This window comes from Equus quagga, chromosome 6 (genome assembly GCF_021613505.1).
Source record: "Equus quagga isolate Etosha38 chromosome 6, UCLA_HA_Equagga_1.0, whole genome shotgun sequence".
Taxonomy (NCBI): Eukaryota; Metazoa; Chordata; class Mammalia; order Perissodactyla; family Equidae; genus Equus; species Equus quagga.
In genome coordinates, this window is record NC_060272.1 from 103,556,193 (window position 1) to 103,578,762 (window position 22,570).

The 22,570-nt window shown below is 41.7% G+C and overlaps 1 protein-coding gene across 2 annotated transcripts in view; it reads left to right on the forward strand.

The window, feature by feature from the left end:
- The window catches only part of KANK1 (KN motif and ankyrin repeat domains 1), a 198,261-nt gene that overhangs the window by 60,012 nt on the left and 115,679 nt on the right, over window positions 1-22,570 (forward strand). For both annotated transcript variants that reach the window (XM_046663740.1, XM_046663739.1), the window contains exon 2: window positions 12,664-12,789. The gene's annotated coding sequence lies outside the window, so the exon portion shown is untranslated. The remainder of the gene's footprint in view (window positions 1-12,663; window positions 12,790-22,570) is intronic.

A 22,570-nucleotide genomic window follows, 5' to 3' on the forward strand; every position in this document is an offset into this window, starting at 1 on the left:
TAAGGATTCGTGATGTGTTTTGCCAAATTGACTTCTTTTAAAAATGGGACCACTTTCCACCCCGACGTCAGTGTGTGAGTGCCGGTCTCCCTGTAGCCCTGGCCCCCGGGGGTGGGCTCCTCCACCCTGCTGCGGGCCTGCATCCCCGACCGACTCTGCTGTGGGGTGTTTTGTGTGATAAGTCGGTGTCATGTGTCTTCTCCACAAGCAAAGGCATTGTTACCAAGGCAAACAGTGATACTGGATACACTGTTGTACATGCCAGATGCCAGAGAAAAGGTTCCTTGGAGGAATTGTTGACCACTGGAGAAGTTGTGGCAGTGCAGAAGTTACAGTGTTCCTGTGGCCACACACGTTAATGGATTTGTTCTAATGTTGGAGCCCTAGTTAAATGAAAATTCAGAACACCTCCACTGGAAAAAAAAAATATATATATATATATTATTATAATAAAAATATAGTTAAAAACCATAGGAGTGCATTGCTTGTCAAGATGTGGCAAAGGAGATCATGTTGTTGAACAAGATAGGTTGCTTTTTTCTTTTTAATAGGTAAGAAAATAGTCATGCTTTGCTTGTAAATCAAAAAATATTTTTGAGGGCCGGGTCAGTGGTACAGCGGTTAAGTGTGCACATTCTGCTTCGGCGGCCCGGGGTTTGCCATTTCGGATCCTGGGTGCGGACGTGGCACCACCTGACAAGCCATGCTGTGGTAGGCGTCCCATGTATAAAGTAGAGGAAGATGGGCATGGATGTTAGCTCAGGGCCAGTCTTCCTCAGTGAAAAGAGGAAGTCTTCCATGACCTTGCAGTCTAGGAAGACTGACCTTCCTCCATCGGTCACTCCTCCCACAAGGAGCCAGTTCCTCCGTCTTCATTCAGGATTTGTAAAGCAAACACCAATCTCAGGGGAGGGGAGGGAGTCAGAGAACGCTGGCAACCGTTTTAATATTTTCTTTAAAATAAAAACAAAATGATGCCTTCTGTAATCCCTGCTACCCACAGCCTCCTTCCTTTTCTTACCAATAATGATTTATTTTACTCCTGGCTTAAAAAAAAGAAAAGTCCTGATTTTATCTATCTGGTCATTTTATCTTTCTAAAAAAAAATATATATTTTTGAGAGAGACATTTTATTTTTTGGGGGGGAAGATTAGCCCTGAGCTAACATCTGCCACCAATTCTCCTCTTTTTTTTTTTTTTTTTTGCTGAGTAAGATTTGCCCTGAGCTGACATCCCTGCCCACCTTCCTCTATGAGAGAGACCACATTTTTAACAAGAAAACAATGACCAAGGTATGCTCTCTGGTCCCCAGGCACTTATAATCTCATGTAAATTTATAATTAGAGATTTACACAGTTCTGCTTTGTTGAATGAATGCTGAAATGCAGTTGGGCCATCAAGTCTCAGCTGAGAAACTCAGATATATAGAGTAAGATGTTTCTTAGTTTATCAGAAAAATTAAAAGCAATTAACTTTGTTTAAAATACATGTACACAGATTATTCAGGAAGAGAGAAATATGGAAAATTTGTAGGAAAGTGCTCAGTAAGCATTTGGTAAGGAATCAGATTTCATTTTTTTAGCCTCTTGTCCTGTGCATTCAAGTCCTAAATTCACCAAGCGATATTCTTCCTGGTTTGCCTGTGGGTCTAGGTACAGAACGCCTTAGAAACGTTGCAGGTGCACATACCCATCTACCGTTCCACCAGGAGGTCGCTGGGAGGGCAGGCCCATTTTCCTTTATTCAGGCATTTCAGTTTATGACAATTTGGAACTGGCAAGTCAATGTTTTTCCTCCACTTATATGTCTCTAGCTTGTAGTTGTAGTAAACAGTGATTAAAAATGTATTTATACTTTTTTAAAGGAAATGGATGTCAAGCAGGGATTTTGAATATGCCAGTGTATTTGCATCAGTATGTTTTAACTGATGAGGTGGCCGTGGCTATTTCTGGTGGAACCATCTTTCCGTCTTTGTATTAGAAAATTTCTGAAATATCGTTTCTTGGGGGCTAGAACAAGACGGGGTTGTATCAAGTGACAGATGTCTTTAGGACTTGCTTTCTCATCCTTTGCCATCTTGTCAAACATTACCACAGTATATGTCCTGATATAGTAAAGGTCAGGTGTAACAGGAAGCTGTCTTTTCTTTCTAGCACGTTTGGAGGAAGATATTTGAGCTGGTATAAATTTTCCTTGCTGGCAGAGTGGAATAGAGTCTGACTTGCAGAATTCATGATGCTGACGTACTGCTGCCATAATTGGTCAGGGGCCGCCTTTATGTCCTAGATGAGTTCATGCCATTACCAAGGGACAGTTTTTACAATCAAAGAATAAAAGATAATTGGTACATGTGGAGAGCCTAGATCAATAAATTAAATTTGCTGCCTTACCAGTCTCTAAATATAATAAATAAAAATCAGGACTTTTCTTTTTTTTAAGCCAGGAGTAAAATAAATCATTATTGGTAAGAAAAGGAAGGAGGCTGTGGGTAGCAGGGATTACAGAAGGCATCATTTTGTTTTTATTTTAAAAAAAATATTAAAACGGTTGCCAGCGTTCTCTGACTCCCTCCCCTCCCCTGAGATTGGTGTTTGCTTTACAAATCCTGAATGAAAAGACGGAGGAATTGGCTCCTTGTGGGAGGAGTGACCGATGGAGGAAGGTCAGTCTTCCTAGACTGCAAGGTCATGGAGGAGCACACACACTTTGAAATGTTTGATATCAGACTGGGTTAACCACAGAGGAACAGTGCCCTTGTTGTTTCTGTAATTGCGGTTAGTTTTCATTAGAGGCTCAGAGTCGAAAGCCAGGAGTCGCTTAGAGGAGTCAGGCAGGGGGATGAATGGGGGCCTGTGCCCGTCCACCTCTGCTCTCTGCTTCCAGGGTGTTTGCCAGGGTAGCCTGGGTTCGTCTTCTTAGTGGAAGGAGTCATCTCATCCTATGGAAGCAGGCGTCACTGATGCATATCACTACCATCATCTCACCTTGGCCCTTGGGCTGCGAATATTGGAAAGGCCCACGTCAGACCCACTCCTCTCTTGGGAAAGGTGGCAGAAGTTCTCTGCCTGTAACATGGCATAAAGGCTGAGGAGGAGAAGGATGGAGGGGTGAGGAGAGTGGACAGGGCGCCAGCTGTCTCTGCTGAAATACCCAGACCTGGGCTCTGATCGTTAATGGGGCTGAGAGGACATTTCCTTGGTGCACGTTACTGCCTGACCCAGTTGACTGGGGCACTCTGGGGAAACGGGCTCGACTCCCACTCTTTCTTCCCTACATCGAAGTACGTCATTTAAATGATTGTTCACACTGAGATGAGCATCCGTACCACCCTATTCTCAACAGGGAAGAAGCCTTTATATTTTGTAATTCTTTATTGAAAACACCCTATTTTTTAAGTGTATTTATGTTTTAAATTGAAACCTGTATTTGCTCTGTTTTGGTTTTTTCTTTCTTCTCCCGAAAGCCCCCAGTACATAGTTGTATATTTTAGATGTGGGTCCTTCTAGTTGTGTAATGTGGGAAGCCACCTCAGCATGGCTTGATGAGCGGTGCCATGTCCACGCCCAGGATCCAAACCAGAGAAACCCTGGGCCACTGAAGCAGAGCGCGTGAACTTAACCACTCGGCCACAGGGCTGGCCCCTTGCTCTGTTTTTATACATACAGTAGAACTTGGTTGAAGTAATTTCTTTTTCATGAGGAAGAATCCAAAACATCTCAGATTATTCTGATTTTTTGAGAAGGCTAACATCTGTTAGGCTTTATCTTTTTTAAAGCTAAACGTTTCTCTCATCTTCCCTGGTGAGTGAGGGCTCTCTGGTACTTAAACGTACAAATTATTTCAATTAAAGAAGTCAACAATATGCTAAAAGACAAGGCAGCGGCTGATACTTGGTAACATCTTTAAAATTACATAGTAATAACCTTCAGTCAGATTTACAGTATTATAGAGGTAGGTATTCTCAATTTGTGTATGGAAAGTTAAATCACAGAGAAAGTTAGAGTAGTACCTGCTGAGGTAATTCACGCAGTTGATGACGAAAGTTACATTCCTTGTCCTTTCCATAAGAAACTTCTGTTTTCTATGATAAATTAATTAGAGAAGATAGCGTTCTAGTGAATAGCAAGGAATAAGCTTACTAAGTGGTTCTGAAAGGCTGGTACCTGGAGCAGCATCATTTGAGAACTTGTTAGAAGTTTACACTTTGGGGCCTTACCCCAGACCCACTGAATTAAACTCCGGAGGTGTGAGTCCAGCGATCTGTGCTTTTACAAAGCCCTCCACTTATTGGTGATGCACTGCACAGAACAGTTTGAGAACCACCGGCTTGCTATAGACTCGTTATAATGTGTCAGTTTAAATGCTCCAAGTTGCTGAGGTGATACAGCCCCTTGGGGTCTAAGTGTAGGCAGGGTAGGAAGCAGTGGGGCAGCCTCTGATGGTAACCCCATCAGAGAGGAAATCACTTTCTGATCTGCTCACACACACACACACACACACACACACACACACACGCATCCACCTTTTGTTCTCTGTGCTGTAAGTGGAAGTGTTCTTCCTACTTTATACATCTAGATACCAAGTCAGGAAGTGTGCTTTGGATGGCTGAATGCCCCTTGTTCCCTGTGCAATCTCTCAAGTGTGACCTTTATTTTTATTTTTCGTCCTTTGCCAAGCCATGAAGGGTAAAAAAAAAATATGTACATTAGCAGTATAATTACCATGGATAACAATTAAATGCTTTATTTCTGATTGATTAATCCTAAAAGAGAAAAGCTCTTTTCTTGAACCCTCTGTACAAAAGTTTAAAAATTAAATATGTCTATTTTATTTCCCCCCTGGGGCCCTATCACTGTTTGAGTATATCTCACTGTTGATTCTTTTAAAAAATACATAAATAAATATATAAACAGCCATGTTTATACATTGTTACAACATCAATGCAAGTTTTTAAGGAAAAATCAAGTAGGACAATTGAAAATAAAATACCCATTACCAAATTGGAGACTGTTCTTTACTGTATCAAGAAATTGTACTTGGATATTTATGGGAGAAATTATTCCAGACCTTACCAGTTCTCTGTCAGAAAACTGAGAGTACTCTGCACAACCGTTTTCTCCCACCTTTGTATAATATTTAACTTTCATTTGAAACATAGGCTCAAGCTATGCTAAGAATTCCATCTGTAAGATGACAAGCCTATATACAAGGTGAGGACACTGAGAGCAGAGCATTCTCGTAACTCTTGGAGTTTTACTGTTGTATCTTGATTTACTAAAATGTCTGCAGCTGAAAACAGTAGAATGTGACTGTATGCAGGTTTGAAAAAATATATATATATATATAAAATGTCAGCTAAAGTACAGTATTCAGCCTGCAAGCCTAGAAAAAGAGGGCTCAGTGAGGCAAAATTTGGCAGGGGAGACACACCAAGATGGAGGGACGAGGGATCTAGTCACTGGGAGGTGTTCCCAGTTGGGGGCCTGGGTTACACTGTGCACCCTCCCCCACCCCACACCAGGTCTCCTTCCCTCTGGTCTGATTCAGTGCTCACCTAGCACACTTCATTATTGGCTTGATAACATGGTAACAGGGATGGATGGTAACATAGTAACAGGAAAGGATGCTATTCACTTGGAAATCTTTGGCTGCAAGGAACAAAACCAACTTAAGGGGGGTTTAATCAGGATACTGAGGTACTCCAAAGAATCCAGGATCCTCAGAAAAAAACCTAGAATCAAAAATGGGAAAGCAGGGCCTGGCCACGTGGCACAGCGGTTAAGTTCGTATGCACGTTCTGCTTCAGCAGCCCAGGGTTCACCGGTTCGGATCCCAGGTGCAGACATGGCACCGCTTGTCAAGCCATGCTGTGGTGGGTGTCCCACATATAAAGTAGAGGAAGATGGGCATGGATGTTAGCTCAGGGCCAGTCTTCCTCAGCAAAAATAGGAGGATTGGCAGCACATGTTAGCTCAGGGCTAATATTCCTCAAAAAATAAATAAATGGGAAAGCATACGGAGTTCGAAGAACTCTGTCTTGTCCCTACTGCTCTCGGCTTCATCTTCACCTTTCTGCAGACCAGCTCTGTCTGCGATGCTGTTCATGGGTCCACATCATGAGTCCACCGCATCCAGAGCCTGACTGGCAGCTCCTTAGCCCCCATTTCAAAGCCCCCAGGAGAGACCCAGCATGGGTCTGATGTCTTCCTATGGTCTTGTGAGCCACAGCTGGGTGAAGTGGTTGTGCACTGAGAGGCAGTAGGGTTGGCTCACCTCTGACCCTGTGGCCGGGTCAGAAAATTCCAAAGATGGGAGTAGTTCGAATAGCAGGGACAAAAGCTTTTCCCCCCACGCATACCATTAGCATGTTGCTGTGGGTTTATTCATTAACTCCACACTCTGGGGGAGGAAACATCTTTGGCTCCAAGAAAATCTCGGAAACCTTGGGCCACATGTGAATTGGGATCATGGATTGTGGTGAGTTTTCCGGAGTGGCTCCACCCCGAGGCATCATGGCTGTCAGCAGCCAGTGCCTTCAGTGGCACCTGTCTCTGCCCATGCAGACCGTTTAAACAGCAGTGGTGATGAGCAAGACGGAAGTTCTTGGGGAAATGCCCGGATGATGCAAAAGCCTCTGGAATCTCTGTCTAAAAGTATTCTTAATAAAGAATACTGAATAACATTCTGATCCACTGAAGGAAGCCAATGAAGTTGAACTAATATTGTCAGAAAAATATATAGGTTACTAGATATTAACCCTTCTTCCTTCCTTGGTTGATTTGCTCATTCGGTTGTTAATTTGAATTGCTAATAACTCTTAGTCCACAAACCTTAGGGGTGCAAAAAGATATTTCTAAATCAACGTAACTTCTACTCCACTGGGGCAGCAGAAAGATTAACTTTGGTTCATCTTGGATCTCTTTCCCTCCCCACCCTCCCAGGGTTGTGCCAAGCTTACGGGTTCTTACGACATGTCATGAGGTCAGGAAGGCCCCTGGGTCGTCTCTTCACCCTGGTCCCTGCTGCTTCTGGGCCGTGTTTGAGGCTGGGGAGGATGCTTTATCACAGTGGGAGGTCAAGTTCAGCATCTTGCCATTCTCCTGGGAATCCTGTGTGTCTGAGGGGCAGCCAGGGAGCAGGTGCAGCGCTCTGCTGCTCCAAGGCCCACACTCACTCTCCTCCAGGAATCTCCTCTTGGTCTGGGGATTATTGCCCTCTTCTCAAACCCTTTCCTCTGCGGGGAAGCCTGCCCACAGCCTCCCTGCGGCAGGGAACCCAGAGCCCTCTACCCACGTGAATGAGGAAAGTTCAGAGAGACAAACAGACTGAGAAAGCCTCCTGCCCAGAGTCAGGAACTCTCCAGGTGCTGGCTGTGGCCTGGCGGAGTGGTGCGCTCTGCTTCCTCTGCAGTCATCAAGCAATGTTCGCCCATGGTCAGGTCCCTTCTCCAGGCTTCTCCTGCTCTTCCTCGTGGCTACTGATTTGTGGGTGGCTGTCCCTGCCCCAGACTGGCAGGGAAAGTGGAGGCCCTTATTGTTTGGAAGGCTGTTTATTCCAGAAGCGTAGCCTTCAGATTCCTAAGCATTTTCTATAAATCTTGAGTGAATTCATAAATGTATGGGGAGAGGTTTCCTTTTCCTTTTTCTGGCAATGGATAATTTAGTTCTCTTAATATTCCTGCAAAGAACCTCATCTGCCTGGCTCACACAGGCTGTGCTCTTTTGCCCTCAGAACTCTCAGTGACTAGACTAATTGTGAGTGCCACCAGTTTCAATGATCACTACCTTCCTTTGCTGTTATTTCAGACACTGCTTTGTCCACAGCACAACTAATGAGTTAAAAAATAAAATAACATGTTGGGGGAATATATTTAGGGTCAAATCAAGGAGAACCCTATAGAAGATGGCAAAGCTTGCACACAGTATTAATAAAAATATGCTATCTTGGGTAACCAGCATATTCCAGAGGGTCTGTGAATGCCTCTTCATCTAGAATTTCAGTACAAGCTGTACATAAAATATTTATGCAGCACAGTGCTGCCTCACCCCTGACAAAAGCGTAGGGTCAAGTGTGTACTGTTACCACAGACGTCACTAACGTATGAGCAACTGAAAAACCTTTGAGAGTATTTGGAATGTTAGGAAGTTGAGTATTTGTCATGGGGTTAAGATTGTAGTGACTGATAAAGTGGCCTTGGTTCCTAAACAGAAATATTTATCTTGTTACCAAAATCGCACTTTATAATCAAGACACATCATAAAAGAGAGAGAAGAAGAGAGTTTGCTAATTCAAAACTTAGAAGAATGGATGGTGCAGAAGCTAGTAACCTGGTTTACTGTTGGTCAAGAGATTGGAGTAGCTCTGGGGTTACTGTTTAGAAAGAAATGTCACTAAAAACACAGCTGGGAATAATTCTGTTACCAAGTCTTTTTTAGGATTAATACAGGGCTTATTTGTAAAATAAAAATCTACTTGTAACTTTACTATGGATATCTATTACATTTTATGGGTAGGAGAGGAGCAATGATATCTACCTAATAGGCTCATTGTAAGGATGGAAAGGATAAGGCATCTTAGTAAATACTTAGTAACAGCAGTTTTGCTTTGCTGTAACATGATTATGTCCACTCATGACTACCTGCGTTTTCTTTAATCCTGGAAATAGACCAGTAAAGTAGTGGTGTTTCCATTTTAGAGATAAAATTAAAAATTGAGGGAACTGTTTGCAACACATAGGACAGAGTTTGTGTATAATATCCTTATAAAAGGATATCTCAGCATCCTTATGGTGAGGATCCTTTCTGCCTCTAATAGGCTGGAATTGGTTTTGTACCTTGTAGCCAAAGATTCCCAATTCATATACCATCTTCTCTCCATTATTAGGGTACCCAGTTAATACCTTTGATAGATGAGAGGTACTACAAATTAATACGATGAACACTCCAGCAGAAAAATAAAGGACATACGCAAGAAGTACACAAAAAGTAAATGTCTAACTTCAGAGATATGCTAATGAAAGTGAGCTTTTTTAATCTATAAAATAGGATAATTTAAAAAATAATACCCAGTTTAGAGGGAGTGTGGAGAAGTGTATTCACTTATGTACCGCTGAAGCATAGATTGGGTCAAGCATTCTGCAGGGCAAGATATCAATAGCCAATCCATGTATTTTCCATTCATTTGACCCATGACTTTATCCCTAGCAAATACTTAATGGTGTGTTCAAGGATATCTATCTCAGCATTATCTGTATAATCAGAAATTGGAAGTGACTTAAATGCTTCAGGGGGATTTATTAAAATTGATTATTGGATAGTCATTTAACATAAGAATATAGAATATTAAGTGACACAATATTTCCATCAGAAGAAATGGGAAACGCAGGTTACAAATAATGCCATACAATTCACTTAGTAAAAAATTATATATTTTTATTTGTACAGATTTGTGTCTTATGTTTATAAATATGTCGTGCATGCATACCAAAGTGGAAGGGGATTCAAAAAAATACTAATAGTGCTTATAATTTTTTTCTTTATTCATGTTTTATTGTTCTAAGCTTACAGTAAAGAATAAGCACTACTGTGAAAGAAGAGAAAAATGTTTAAAGTTATTTTTTGACGACTCAGCATAAATTGTATAGGTGGTAACATAGTATCTGATCTGAATCTGGACTTTTGCTCTGTTGATCTGACACATTTTAGTGTCTATTTTCTTTTTCTCTGTTAAATTAATAACTTTCATTTACCGAAAGCAGGAAAATATAATTTAGACGTTCAGACTTGTTAGCAATTAGCTGTCGGATAGTTCTGTAAGGTTCTTAGAGAACTAAAACCCGGCACCCAGGGTGGTGTTGGGAGGGAGAGGGTGGGAGGGTTTGCAGTCGGTTATTTTCAATAGTCAAGCTCTGTGCATATGGAGAGGTGAGGAGCAAGAAAATAAGAGCAAGGTGAGTTTTTTTTTTATCGAGCTGTTAAGTCAGGTAAACGTCAGGGTAGAAAGTGACCAGCACAAACCTTTTAGCTTGATAAGCACAGTTCTTGGGAGGAAAGTCTCTGTGTCCATTTGTCCTCCCAGTTTGTCCTCAGTCCTCTGCAGTCTGCACTGTGTTCCAGCCCCATTGAAAATTTCCCTCGGGGGTCTCCAGTGACATCTTGTTAGTGCCCATCCACAGCATTTGACGGCACTCATCTTTCTTGGGGCTAATGTGCCTCTCCACCCTCATGGTTATTCTCCTACCTCTGTAACCATTCCCTCGGTGTCTCCTTCATCCGTTCTTCCTCCATCTCCCTTGACTTTTCATTGTCTTCTCCTCATTCCCCTTAGAACCTTCATTTAGTCCTGGGGCTTCAACCATCATCTTTTTTGAGGTAAAAGTGTAGCAATCAATCTTTCCCCCCCGTGAGTCATCCCTGTTGTGGCTGGTAGTTTGGTCATAAAATGGTTTTGGAAATAACACATTCGCTTTGACACAAAGTCTCAGACATTGAACATACTTAGCGCTCATCTCCTGGCTCCGTGAAGAGGCCCCTAGCCTGTCTGTAGATGGTTTACTCACGGATGATGGAATAAGCTACTGTGTGAGCCTCTCCACACAGTGAAAATGGTGGTGTTAGTAAAAGAGTCTTACCTCAAGGCACAAAGGCGTATACATTTCAAAAAGCATTTGCAGAGCTGATGCAGAAAATACTGGGTTTGTAAAAACTCGAATGTGGTCCACCCTGAAGTGAAAAACTAAAATAATCATAATAGTCCCTTCCCAGCTGGACAGCCAAGCTGAATGCACATGAAACAATAGACAGTACCCTTAAGACACTGTGTGAGGATTAAGTTGTCTGGAAGGTGGGCATTGCTGGGGCCGTGGACTCGAGCTGGGCCTTGACAGAGGGGATAAAAAAAGCTGTGTCTTGCATTGGGAATGATAGGTGCAAAAACAGGGTGTAAGAATGTGTCCTTTCAGGGGCCGACCCGGTGGCGCAGCAGTTAAGTTTGCATGTTCTGCTTCGGTGGCCCGGGGTTCACCTGTTTGGATCCTGGGTGTGGACATGGCACCACTCGGCATGCCATGCTATGGTAGGAGTCCCACTTATAAAGTAGAGGAAGATGGGCACGGATGTTAGCTCAGGGCCAGTCTTCCTCAGCAAAAAGAGGGGGATTGGCAGATGTTAGCTCAGGGCTAATCTTCCTCACACACACACACAAAAGTGTTCTTTGAAACATAGTAAGACTTATTTGACTAGGTCAGAAGGTGTTGGAAATTGGAAGAAGATAAGATAAAGTGTAGTTAGATTATGGAAGAGACTGTAAGTCAGCAGAAGAGTTCATATTTGATGGAAGAGAAAATTATTACCGCTATGGATATGGTTATAAGAGAAGGCTGGATTTGGAAATTAGAAGAAAAGAGAACTTCAGAGCTGGACGTACCTGGAAGGCAGGGTGGAAATGACTAATATTTGTTGTGTACCTACTGTGTGTCAGGCACAATATCTCATAGTTCTTATTCTTACAGCAACCTTAAAGGTAAATAATATTATTCTGATTTTATATATACCAAACTGAGTTTTGAGGAAATACAACTTGTCTAAGGTCTGCAGAGTGCCTGGGGCAGGATTCAAGCCCAGGGAGATCTGACTTCAAGGCACAATGAGGATGGAGAACATTGAAATCAGTTCTTGATTTTACAGCCAAGAGAACCAACACCCAGGAGCTAGGGGACTGTTCAAGGTCACACAGGTAAATAGGATGAAGGCAGTTGCTCTGCAAGAGAGGCCAGGTTGGGGGCTGCTGTTGTAAACAGGTGGGGGTGCCAGGGAGTTGGGGACTAGTGATGGCACAGGAGTGAAAAAGAGGGGTTAGCAGCAGCATTCGATGGAAAGTGGTGATGGGCTGATCTCGGAAGGGGGTGATGGAGAGGGATGATGGGGAAAACCATCCCAAGGTTTTAGTCCCGGGGAACTGCCCTTCACTGAGAAAATCCTCAGTGGTGCTAGTTTTAAGAGAAAGGCCATGTGCTTCTTATGGAGTCGTCTCAATCTGAAATGACAGATATCAAAATAGAAAAAACAAAAGTATTCATGAGCTGACTTATGTACATACTGACAAATACATGGAAGAGAACAGTAACAAGAGTGAAAGTGAAAGGCTGTGAGGAGCTAGCCCTTATCTTAATCCCAAGAGCAAGTGACTAGCTTTTTCCTAAAGCAAAGGAGACTCATGTTCGCCCAGACATCCTCAGTCCTCTTTTTTTTTTTTTGAGGAAGATTAGCCCTAACATTTTCTGCCAATCCTCCTCTTTTTGCTGAGGAAGACTGGCCCTGAGCTAACATCCGTGCCCATCTTCCTCTACTTTTTATGTGGGACGCCTGCCATAGCATGGCTTGCCAAGCGGTGCCATGTCCTCACCCAGGATCTGAACCGGCGAACCGCAGGCCGCCAAAGTGGAATGTGCGAACTTAACCGCTGTGCCACCGGGCTGTTCCCCTCAGTCTTCTTTTATTCTGGCCTGCTGCTTCCACCCCCAACAGGAAAATGACTTAACTGTACTTTGATTTCTATGCTGCATGGCTGTCTCTAATAATTGATTCCCCTCTCCTATAGGTCTCAAGACTAGAAAGGAATGTTGTTCCATCACATTTCCCTCAACGAGGTTCTTTTTCCTTTCAGAATGATGGTCACTGTACTGGATGGACTGCTGAACTATTGAATTACTTCCATCTTTTGACCACACTAGGAAATTGTCCATGGAGTTGAAATATTTATTGCGGTAATTTCTGGCCTTACATAATTGAGGTAAGGTGTACTCTTTTTCCATGTGACTATCATGAAGTTGTGATGTTTCTTCTTTAACTTTGCTTTTTAGAGACATTAGTCCATTCTCCTCCTCTGACTTTATGCTCTAATAATCCTTCAGAGTGTTCTTAATCTGAAGAAGTATAAGAGTGCAGAAAAGACTTTTCCTATGATGAAATATGAGCAAGTTGTGTGACTCTGAAGAATAAAGGTGAAAATATATTACTCTGCAGATTAAATCAATAAAAGTACCCCATTTCCATAAACACAATATGCATAGACTGGATTATACTAGAGAAATTTAATAGATTGAAAGGAGTATTATTAAGCCGTCTTGAAAAAAAATGGAGATACTTAAATATTAATATATTGCTGTCTTTATTCAAGTTAAGAAAATCTAGAAAACACAGAGAATTTAAAAGAAAAACTTGTTATTCCCTTTCCAGAGATAATCAGTGTTAAAATTTTACTGCTTAATTTGTAATATTTGTATTACAAATATTAGTAATAGGGTGTGTGTTGACTTGTTAGATTTTTGCAAACGAGAAACATTTATCACCTTCTTGCTCCCTGCTAGGCTCTGTACCGAGCACTTTGCATACATTAATTTATTAATTCTCACAACCCTGTGAGGTTGGTACTTTTCTCATCCCCATTTACACGTAAGAAAATTGAGGCTCAGAGAATTTAAATGACTTGCCCCTGTTGACAGAGCTGGTAAACCCCTCAGAACTTGAATCAGTCACTTACCATAGCCCATACTAATGGGCTTTCTTACATACTTTTCCTTGACAAAACGCTTCTTCCTTTTCTTCTACAGCGTCATTTTAAATGACTGCATGGCGTTCACTTTGTGGGTGTGCAATAGTTTCTCTACTCTATCTCCTTTCGTTGGACATTTATTTGTTTTTCTTTCTTTACTTTTGGAAACAACATTGCGATGAACATCTTTTGTGCACACCCATGATTATTTCCCCAGGATAAATTGTTGCAGGTGGCATTGCTGAATCAGTGAGAACGTGGGAATGTATCTTTCGGGTTTTTGATGCATTCTGCTAATTGTCTTCTCAAAAGGTTCTACCAGTTTATATTCTTACTAGCAGTATGCATATGTACTTGATGACCCTAAGCCCTCAGCAACGATGGTAGTTAGCAATTTGAATAATTTTGTTCATCTTTAAAAGATTCCAAGTACCCTTTGTTCCTGTCTCTCATACTTTAGGTCCGTGGCTTCCTGACTGAGTTCTCTCTTTGCACTCTTGACCCCACTTTGTCGCTAAAGGAATTGCAGGACAGTGGGTAAGAGCGTGGGCTCTAGAGCTAGAGGCCTGGGTTCACATCCTGGCTGTACTGCTCTGCCTCAGTTTCCCCATCAATAAAATGGAAATAATAAAACCCATCACATGGGGTGCTGAGTGATCATTGATGTAAAGTACCTTAGAACAGCGGCTGACCCTTGGTACGTGCTCAATAATTGTTGGCTACTGCTATTGTCCTGCTGAAGTCCATGCTCATATAATTAAAAAGCCAAAGATTATTCTTGTTTTGAATGAAATATGATTATTACCAAAGCAGTAATTCACATGGAAACTAAAGTGCTGATGTTATAATATTGTTAGTGTTAACATTGAGCAACCTGAAGGTCACAAATAACCATCCCTGCCTCAGTTGATGCTGAGAGGTCAAGGATAATGAGCAGACAGTAATAACAGGAATAACCAGAGTGTTAACGTGCTTTATCAGCTCACGGAGCACTTTCACACGCATTATCTCGCTTGATCTCACAACAGAGCTGTGAGGGAGGTGGAACAGGTATTATTAACCTCGTTTTACAGAGGAGGAGATTGTTGGAGGAACTAAGTGGCTTGCTCACTTAAGGTCGTGGAAATGGTCAGTGGCAGAGCTGGGTGTGTACTCTAGGCCTTCTGACTGTGATTCCTTACTCCTGTTGCTTCCTGACATGAGGAGAAACTGAGGGCGTGCAGGTGTAGATACTCAGGTCTAGAAATGTGCTGGAAATGGAAGGAGCAGAGTGGGATGCCGCCTGGGAGGAGGCAGCAGAATTGGGATGAGGAGACTGGGTCATATTGAAAGGGAGGCAGGGACCCAGTGGGGAGGAGAGAGAGGCATGGAGGGAGGGGTCAGAAGGCGAGGGGAAAATTGAGGGGGCTGGGGCTGCAGGGCCCACAGAGCTAGCTGAGGAGATCTGGGGGAGGCTTCATCTTTGCAGTGAGGGGAGGAGGAGGGAAGGAAGAGAAGGAGGATAGAGACTCAGGTGCTTTGGGGTAGAAAGGAAGGTTTGAGGGTGCTCAAGATTTATGGCCTGAATATACCTCCTGAACAAAGAAAGAAGAAAGGATGTGTTGAGAGTAAGAGTGGTGAGTTTGGGGTTTTCAATTTGAGAAAGGGGAGCTGTTTAGATAGCTGTTGTATGAAACGGGCTAGAAAGAGCTGCCAGAGACCTTTGCAGCACAAGAGGCAGGACCAAGATAACATCCGGGCTCCAACCCAGCAGACTCTGTGACCCCAGCAACCCTGCTTTCGGGGTGCTGAGGATGTACGCTTGCCAGAGGAGGAGGTTTCTTTGTGAGCTAAGGGTAAGACAGGCTCCAGGTCAGAATGAGGAAAGGACGACTCCTAAGTTGCCTATGGATTGAGAAGAAATTGCACTCTGCCGTAACCCCTGGTTTCCAAACGTCAGGCTGTGCTCCAGGCCTGGGGTACCCTTCGCGTAGGAGTTGCCTTCTTCAGTGATAGCATTCATGGTGTCTCTCGTCAGTGGGTGCAGAGCTTTTTAATGAACGGAGAGACAAAAGCACTAGTTCTCGGTCTCTCGTTCTAGAAACCTTTGTTGAGAACTGTGCTTATAGTCAGGCAATGGGTAAGTGAAGTGGGGAGATGTAGATGGTTTCTTATTCTGTGGAATGAGGAGTTAGACTAGATAGTTGCTTCCAAAAGTTCCTTTCCACCATACCGTTTTCTGATTCAACTCCAGTCTACACTTAGTCTTCTACCTATGACCTCCATTACTAGGCTGTTCAGCATGTCTACATTTTTATTTTATGATGTTCTAGATATTTTTTTGCTTGATTCTTTGCTTACTATTAAAAGCAATGTATATTGACTGTAGAAGAATGAAATATATGTAGAGAAATAAAAAGATCTGTTAAAAATGTGTAATCCTACCACCATTAAATAACTGCCATTAGTATTCTTCCAGAGATTTTTTCCATATGCATATGCCTTAAAAAGATTTTTCAATACAAAAATGCAACCTGCTTTTCTTTTTATTTTTTTGCTGAGGAAGATTAGCCCTGAGCTCACATATGTTGCCAATTTTCCTCCTTTTTTGCTTGAGGAAGATTAGACCTGAGCTAACATCTGTGCCAGTCTTCCTCTATTTTATATGTGGGATGCTGCCACAGCATGGCTGACTCGTGGTGTAGGTCCACACTTGGGATCCAAACCTACAAACCCAGGCCGCTGAAACAGAGCACACTGAACATAACCACTAGGCTGTGGGACCAGCCCTGCAACCTGCTTTTCTTAACTGGTATATTGTAAATTCCTCTCCATATCAGTAGACATTGCTGCGTAATTATTAAAGTTTGATAAAGATTCTACTTTAGGAAAGTACTTAAATCTCCCTCTGGACATACATGTCAATGCATATCCTTCTTAACTAGATTTTTGAAGCTGCTCTTAATTCTTCCTTTATATAAAATCAGGAAAGAGGTTGTTGATATATATTACGTGGAAAACCAAACCAATTTGTAATCCCACCAACAGTATGCAAGAGGTCTCTTCCCCATACTCTTTTAACATTAGATAGTAGAACTGAAAAGAAACTTGACCCAGTTTTATGGACAAGTGAACGTTTATCATATGTTTATGAACCATTTATATTCCTTCTTTTGTGAATTTTCTGTTCCTGTCCTTTGCCCATTTCTCCAAAGGGATGTTTGTGTTTTTGTTACTGATTTGAAAGAGTGTTATTGTTGTAAAATATCTTTTACTATAAAGATATTATGAATTTTTATGTCCTTTGCCTTTGAATTGTGTATAATGTTTTTAAAAGTAAGTAAATATTTAATTTTAGGTAGTTGAATCTTTTCCCTGTGGTTTCCATATAGACTAACTAGGAAGCAAGAATGCCTTGATATCGTTCCCCCCCATTCAGTTCTTCACACAGCAGAGCGATCTCTTCCATACAGTGACACCTTGGCACAGCCCTGCCTGCGCCTGGCATGGCATCCTCCTTACCGTGGCCTCCAGGCCGGCATCATCTGGCTTTGCCTGCTCTCCAGCCTCGCCTCTGGTCACTCACTCTCCAACACTGTGTTCCAGGCCCAGTGGCCCCTTTTCAACTTGTGGAACGTGCCACCCTCTTTCTTGCCCCCAGGATTCTGCAGATGGCTGTTCCTTTGCTCGGAACATGTGCTTGCACACGAAGACGCACACACACATGCAAATACACACACATACTTGTGCTCACACACATTTCTTGTGGCTGACTCTTCCTCATTCAACGAGGCGGTTCCTGAGAGAGGGCTCCAAAGCAGGCAGCTTGGGGTCACCTGGCTTCCCCGTTCACCAGGTCTGTGTCCTTGGACAAGTTACTTCTCTTCCTCACTTGTAGCACCTGTAACATCGGAATCGTCATCATCATCACACCATCTTAGAGTTGTTGGGAGGATTAAGTGGGTTAATTCATGCAAAGCTCTTAGAAAGCTACCCTGTGCACAGAAGTACGCATCAGTGGTTACCTGATAGCGTGGTCGTCATCTTTCAGGTGTCAGCTTAAATTTCACCTCAGAGAAAGGTGATCCTGTCCAGCATTGGTCATTCCTTCCAGTATTCCCTGTCTCATAATTGTGGGTTTTTTTCCTCTTTAAGCACTTATCAATAGGCAATTATTATTTTTTATTTCTTTTCTTTTTCCTGTTTCCTCCTCCAGCCTGTGACTCTGTAGGCACGGGGCTTGTGTCTGTGTTGTCCACAGCTGGTTCTCTGCTGCTTAGCGTACAGTATTTGTAGAGTGAATGAATGAATAAATATCAACATCTCCAACCACAAGATTGCCTAGAAATTCCCCTATATTTTCTTTCTGTAGTTTTATGCTTTCACTTCACATTTTAAAATATTTCATCTATATGAAACTTAGTTTGAAATATGATTTGAGATATGAATGAAAATTAACTTTTTCCCCAAATGAGTAGCCAATTGCAATTTTTGTAATTCTTTGAAAGAGAGCTCCAACCCAAATAACAGTCCTTCAGGACTCTGATGTTGTTTTGTTCCTTTTGTTTGTTTTTTCTCTCCTTGAGTAGGCCTTTTGCGAAAGGTAAATGCAGAAACTCCATCGACTTGAGCCAAATTCCTCCGGAGCGTGCTGGCCAGTACCAGGAAAGATGCTCCTGGGGTCACCTACCACAGCCTAGCTTCCAAGAGGAAGGAAGACGTAATGTGACCAACTTAGGCGTTTATTCCATTTGCTCAATATCTAATGCTACTAAACCTGCTAGATATTTCAGACCATCTTGTTTTAGATATTGCCTGCCATTTTTTAAAAACTGTTGAAACCTGGAAACTTCAACATTCCAACGACTAAATCACTTTTCCTCAACTGCCTCTTGCATCTAAATGAGGAACAGAAATGCTTTGGCAGACCATATATTCTAATTATTGGTTTGGAAAAAAATGGTCACGATTGTTTTTCATATTTTAACTTTTAAAATGAAAATCAGTGACAAGAATAATATGTACCACGGTCACATACTCAAGCCATAAAACACATTATATAGAAAAAAATTGCCTCTTGCATCCCACCTACTGGCTCACCCCTTAATATAACCACAGCTGAGTTTATTGTATATCCTTCCAAACTTTGTTATGCTTAGGAAATATATTAGATCTTTACAAACACACACACACTCATATACTTGCATGGTTTTTCTGAACAATGTCCTAAACCCACTTTCTTATGCATATCCGTGGGCTTTAGAAACACTTGAAGCCTTTGTTACCTGGCTGGCAGCCTCTTAGACAAGTTCCTAATTGATATTTTCCCAGGGCTTTAAACAGCAAGCCCCGCTCAGTTTGTGCGAATCACTGGGTCTGATCTTCCAGAGGGCAGGGCCCATGCAGGAATGTGGTTTAATCTGATAACGATTCCTGTATCTCTACCGAGGAAGAGAAGAGACTGAAAAGGGAAGCTAGTGGACTGGGAAGGGAGAAAATTCTTCTTAGTTCTTGAGGGGGAACTTTTAGTGAACTGTTTTCCCCGGGTTCTATAACAAGTAGTTTGATTTCTGGGGAAACGGGGTGGCAGATAGGGTGCTGTCAGCTTATCAGATTTTTCATGGCTTTATCTCTCATCATTCTCTCCTGCTTTTTTTTTTTTTTTTTTTTTTTTCAGTCTATGAGACTAGAAGATAAATTCGGGGCAGAGCGGGCTGGAGAGTCCCCAGGCCGTGCCCTTCACACTGGCCTTAGAAAGTATGCAGTTGGCTGCCCCTGGTTCTGATCGATGGCACTGCAGTCCGGGGAACTGTAAGGGTTTCTGTAAGTGATGGGGGCTCTGGACCTATGCAGAATTGCACTTGTCAGAGTTTTTCACAGTGCCCACCTTATTACACTAGAGAGGCAAGTTTCGTTGCTTAAGGGGACAATTTACGGCAATGGGCCTATCTCTTTCTTTTAGCTCTTTATGTTTTTCTGCCTCTTAATAAAATGTGAAGTCACAAAGCAATTAAATAGTAGTGTAGTTTTCAGGCAGGAGGTGGAGAAAGGCTAACCAGGGGAAAAGGCTAACATGATTGACAGAGGCTGGCTGGAGATTTACATTGAGAATAACTCGTTCTTCAAAACTTTCTTCATTTTCTTGTGGGAATTATGGGGTAAATCATACACCAGGAGGATGGATGATTAAAAATGTAGGAGTTATGATTTCTTTTTGACTTTGTAAGTCTCTAAATCCTCCACCTTAACAGAGAGTTCTGGTGGGAACCAGCCCTGCCAAGGATTGAAGTGAAGCAGAAACACTTTAAAATCTTAGATTGTTAATAAGCTTGAGAGTATGTATATTTTTAAAATGTCTTAAGATCCAATGAAAGGGAGTAGATAATTCATGAGTGTTTTTTCCCCTTAAACTCAGATTCACAAGTGTAGATATTTTTGAATACTCAAAGATGTTGAATGGAGTTTCAACTATTAGTTTTGAGAATTTAAAAAATACTATTAGTAATTTTTAATAGTGACACCTAAAATGAGGAAAAATTTGAAAAAATTGAACATTAAAATCTGGAGAGTTAAGGTTCTCTGTCCCTCTTTTTTCCCTCTTCCTTTAATATATAAAATTAATTCTTTTGATTTAGCCACTTTGTATTGATGATGGCGTATTTATTCCAATCAAGAGCATTAAAAAATAAAGATATGTAAGCTCTGCATGTCATCCTATCTTATTACAGAATCCATTTGATGTTAAGAAATGTTGAAAAGCTACCTCTTGATTTGAAGTTGTCTTGTTTGTTTTGTAATAATCACGTTGAAATTGCCAAAACAAATAGATTAAATTAAAATGTGATTGTTGGAAACTGTTGAGAGAAAGATTAACTTAGAGTTAATTTACATGACCCAGAAAGTAAGTGGCTAAAACGACAGTACTTTCTCTACTGTGAATTTCTATTGTCGTCAGAGTACTCTGAAGGGGAGACTTGAAAGCCTTTGCAGGAGGAACCCTCCCCCTTCACCACCACAAAAAAGAACAAGAACCAAAGAATAAACCACAAAGCGATCCTGCTGCTGTTTAGGATGCGCTTCTGGATAGGTTACTTGTGAGAAGATTTGTGCTCAGAGAATAGGAGAAATGTTAATTTCTGGAACTTGGTGAGATGGTAACAAACAGCTTTCATACCAAATCAGTAAATCTTTTCCACGTCCCTCCCTAGGCCCTGTGTAGGAGCCATGGTTCAGTTTCCTCACCTGTGAAGGACTGTGAGGGACTTTGAGGGTCCGTGGCCGTAGGTTGTTGGGATGGACAGGAGACTGAAGGCAGCCAGGGCTGACCATCCTCGCACCCCTACTCTGGCTGTTTCTCAGGGGGTGGATCATTTTGCTGCCCCAGGGCCAGTGCTTATGGACAGTCCCAGGTTTGGGGTACGTTTCTTTTTCACCTGGTTCATTATCTAGAGTGTTCGACGGAGAGGCATCTGGATGCTGAAGATGCCCATCCACACTGATACCGCGCTCGTCTTACTGTTCTATGGTAAAGTTACTCAGTGGGGATCAGTATTTTGGTCTTAACTTAAAGAAATATGTTATTTCTTTTTAATTATATTTACCTTTACTGAGGTGAAATTCACATAACGTAAAAATGAACAATTCAGTGGCATTTAGTACATTCACAGTGTTCTTCAGCTGCCGCCTCTATCTAGTTCCAAAATATTTCCATTACCCCAAAAGAAAACTCCATACCTGGTAAGGAGTTAACTCCTCTTTCCTCTTCCCTCAGCCCCTGGCAGCCACTAATCTGCTTTCTGTCTCAGTGAATTTACCAATTCTGGATATCTCATAGAAGTAGACTCATATGATATGTGACCTTTTGTGTCTGGCTTCTTTCACTTCGCATGTTTTCAAGGTTCATCCATGTTGTAGCGTGTATTAGCCGTTTTACTGAGTAATATTCTATTGTATGGATATGCTATAATTTGTTCATTCATCTATTGATGGACATTTGGGTTTTTTCCACCTTTGATTATTGTGAATAATGCTGATATTGTGAATAATGATGATATTCATCCTTCCATGTATTTTCTGTGCATATATATACAAATACGCTTAGTTCCTTTGAATAGACTAATGTACTTTGTCTACATTTTAACTTATTTATTTTTACTTAATTATTGGTTATGACTATCTTTCTATTTCAGTACATCTGGATTTACCTTTTTCCTCTTAAATGCTGTAGACTACCCTATTGTACAGATCTACGATACTTTAAGGGTTTTCTTTTAATCAGCATTTAGTGTGTCTTCAGCTTTTTTCTATTGTCAACAATGCAACAATTAACAATCGTGTACCCATATCAGTGCATGCTTGTGTATGTCTTTAAGGTAATTCCCTATAAGGAGAATTGCTGAGGTAAAAAATATGCACATACTGCCTTTTGACGGACTGTAAGAGATCTCTTTTCGTTTTTGTTTTTAATTGCTTATTTATTATGGTCACAGAGGCTACCCACTGTTATCTAAGAACATCACAGTGACTAATAAATGCTTGGGAAAAAAGCAGAAGAGAAGGATGTGTCTAACCCTTTTTATTCCCATACAACGTAGTGACATATAATAATCTAAATAGAATGTAAATAGTTAAATCCTTTTGGGCATGTTTATGAGCTATGTAAACAAGGCGTTTTAACTTTATTTTGTTGGATGAGGAAGCAACTAGTAGCGCATATGCGCCTTTTGGGCTTTTCTGTCTCTTGTCTTCTGTACACCCCACCCCACTGCTAACATATCTTTCATTACCCCCCACCCATTGCTGGCAGTCATCCTTAAATAGCTTTGGATTTTATGCCAAAAGATCTTTTGCTTGTTGACAGAGTCTGTGAACACCCAGTGTTCTGTTCTTTGGCACCATCGGAGAAAGACCAGTTTGGGAATTTACTAACACGTTCAAAGTGAAGGACTTTGTTTTGTTCAGGACTAGCTGAAAACTTTAGCTCCACTCCAGAAGGCGGACCGTATTCAGTTTTTGAGACAATCAGTGTGATGTTCTGTGC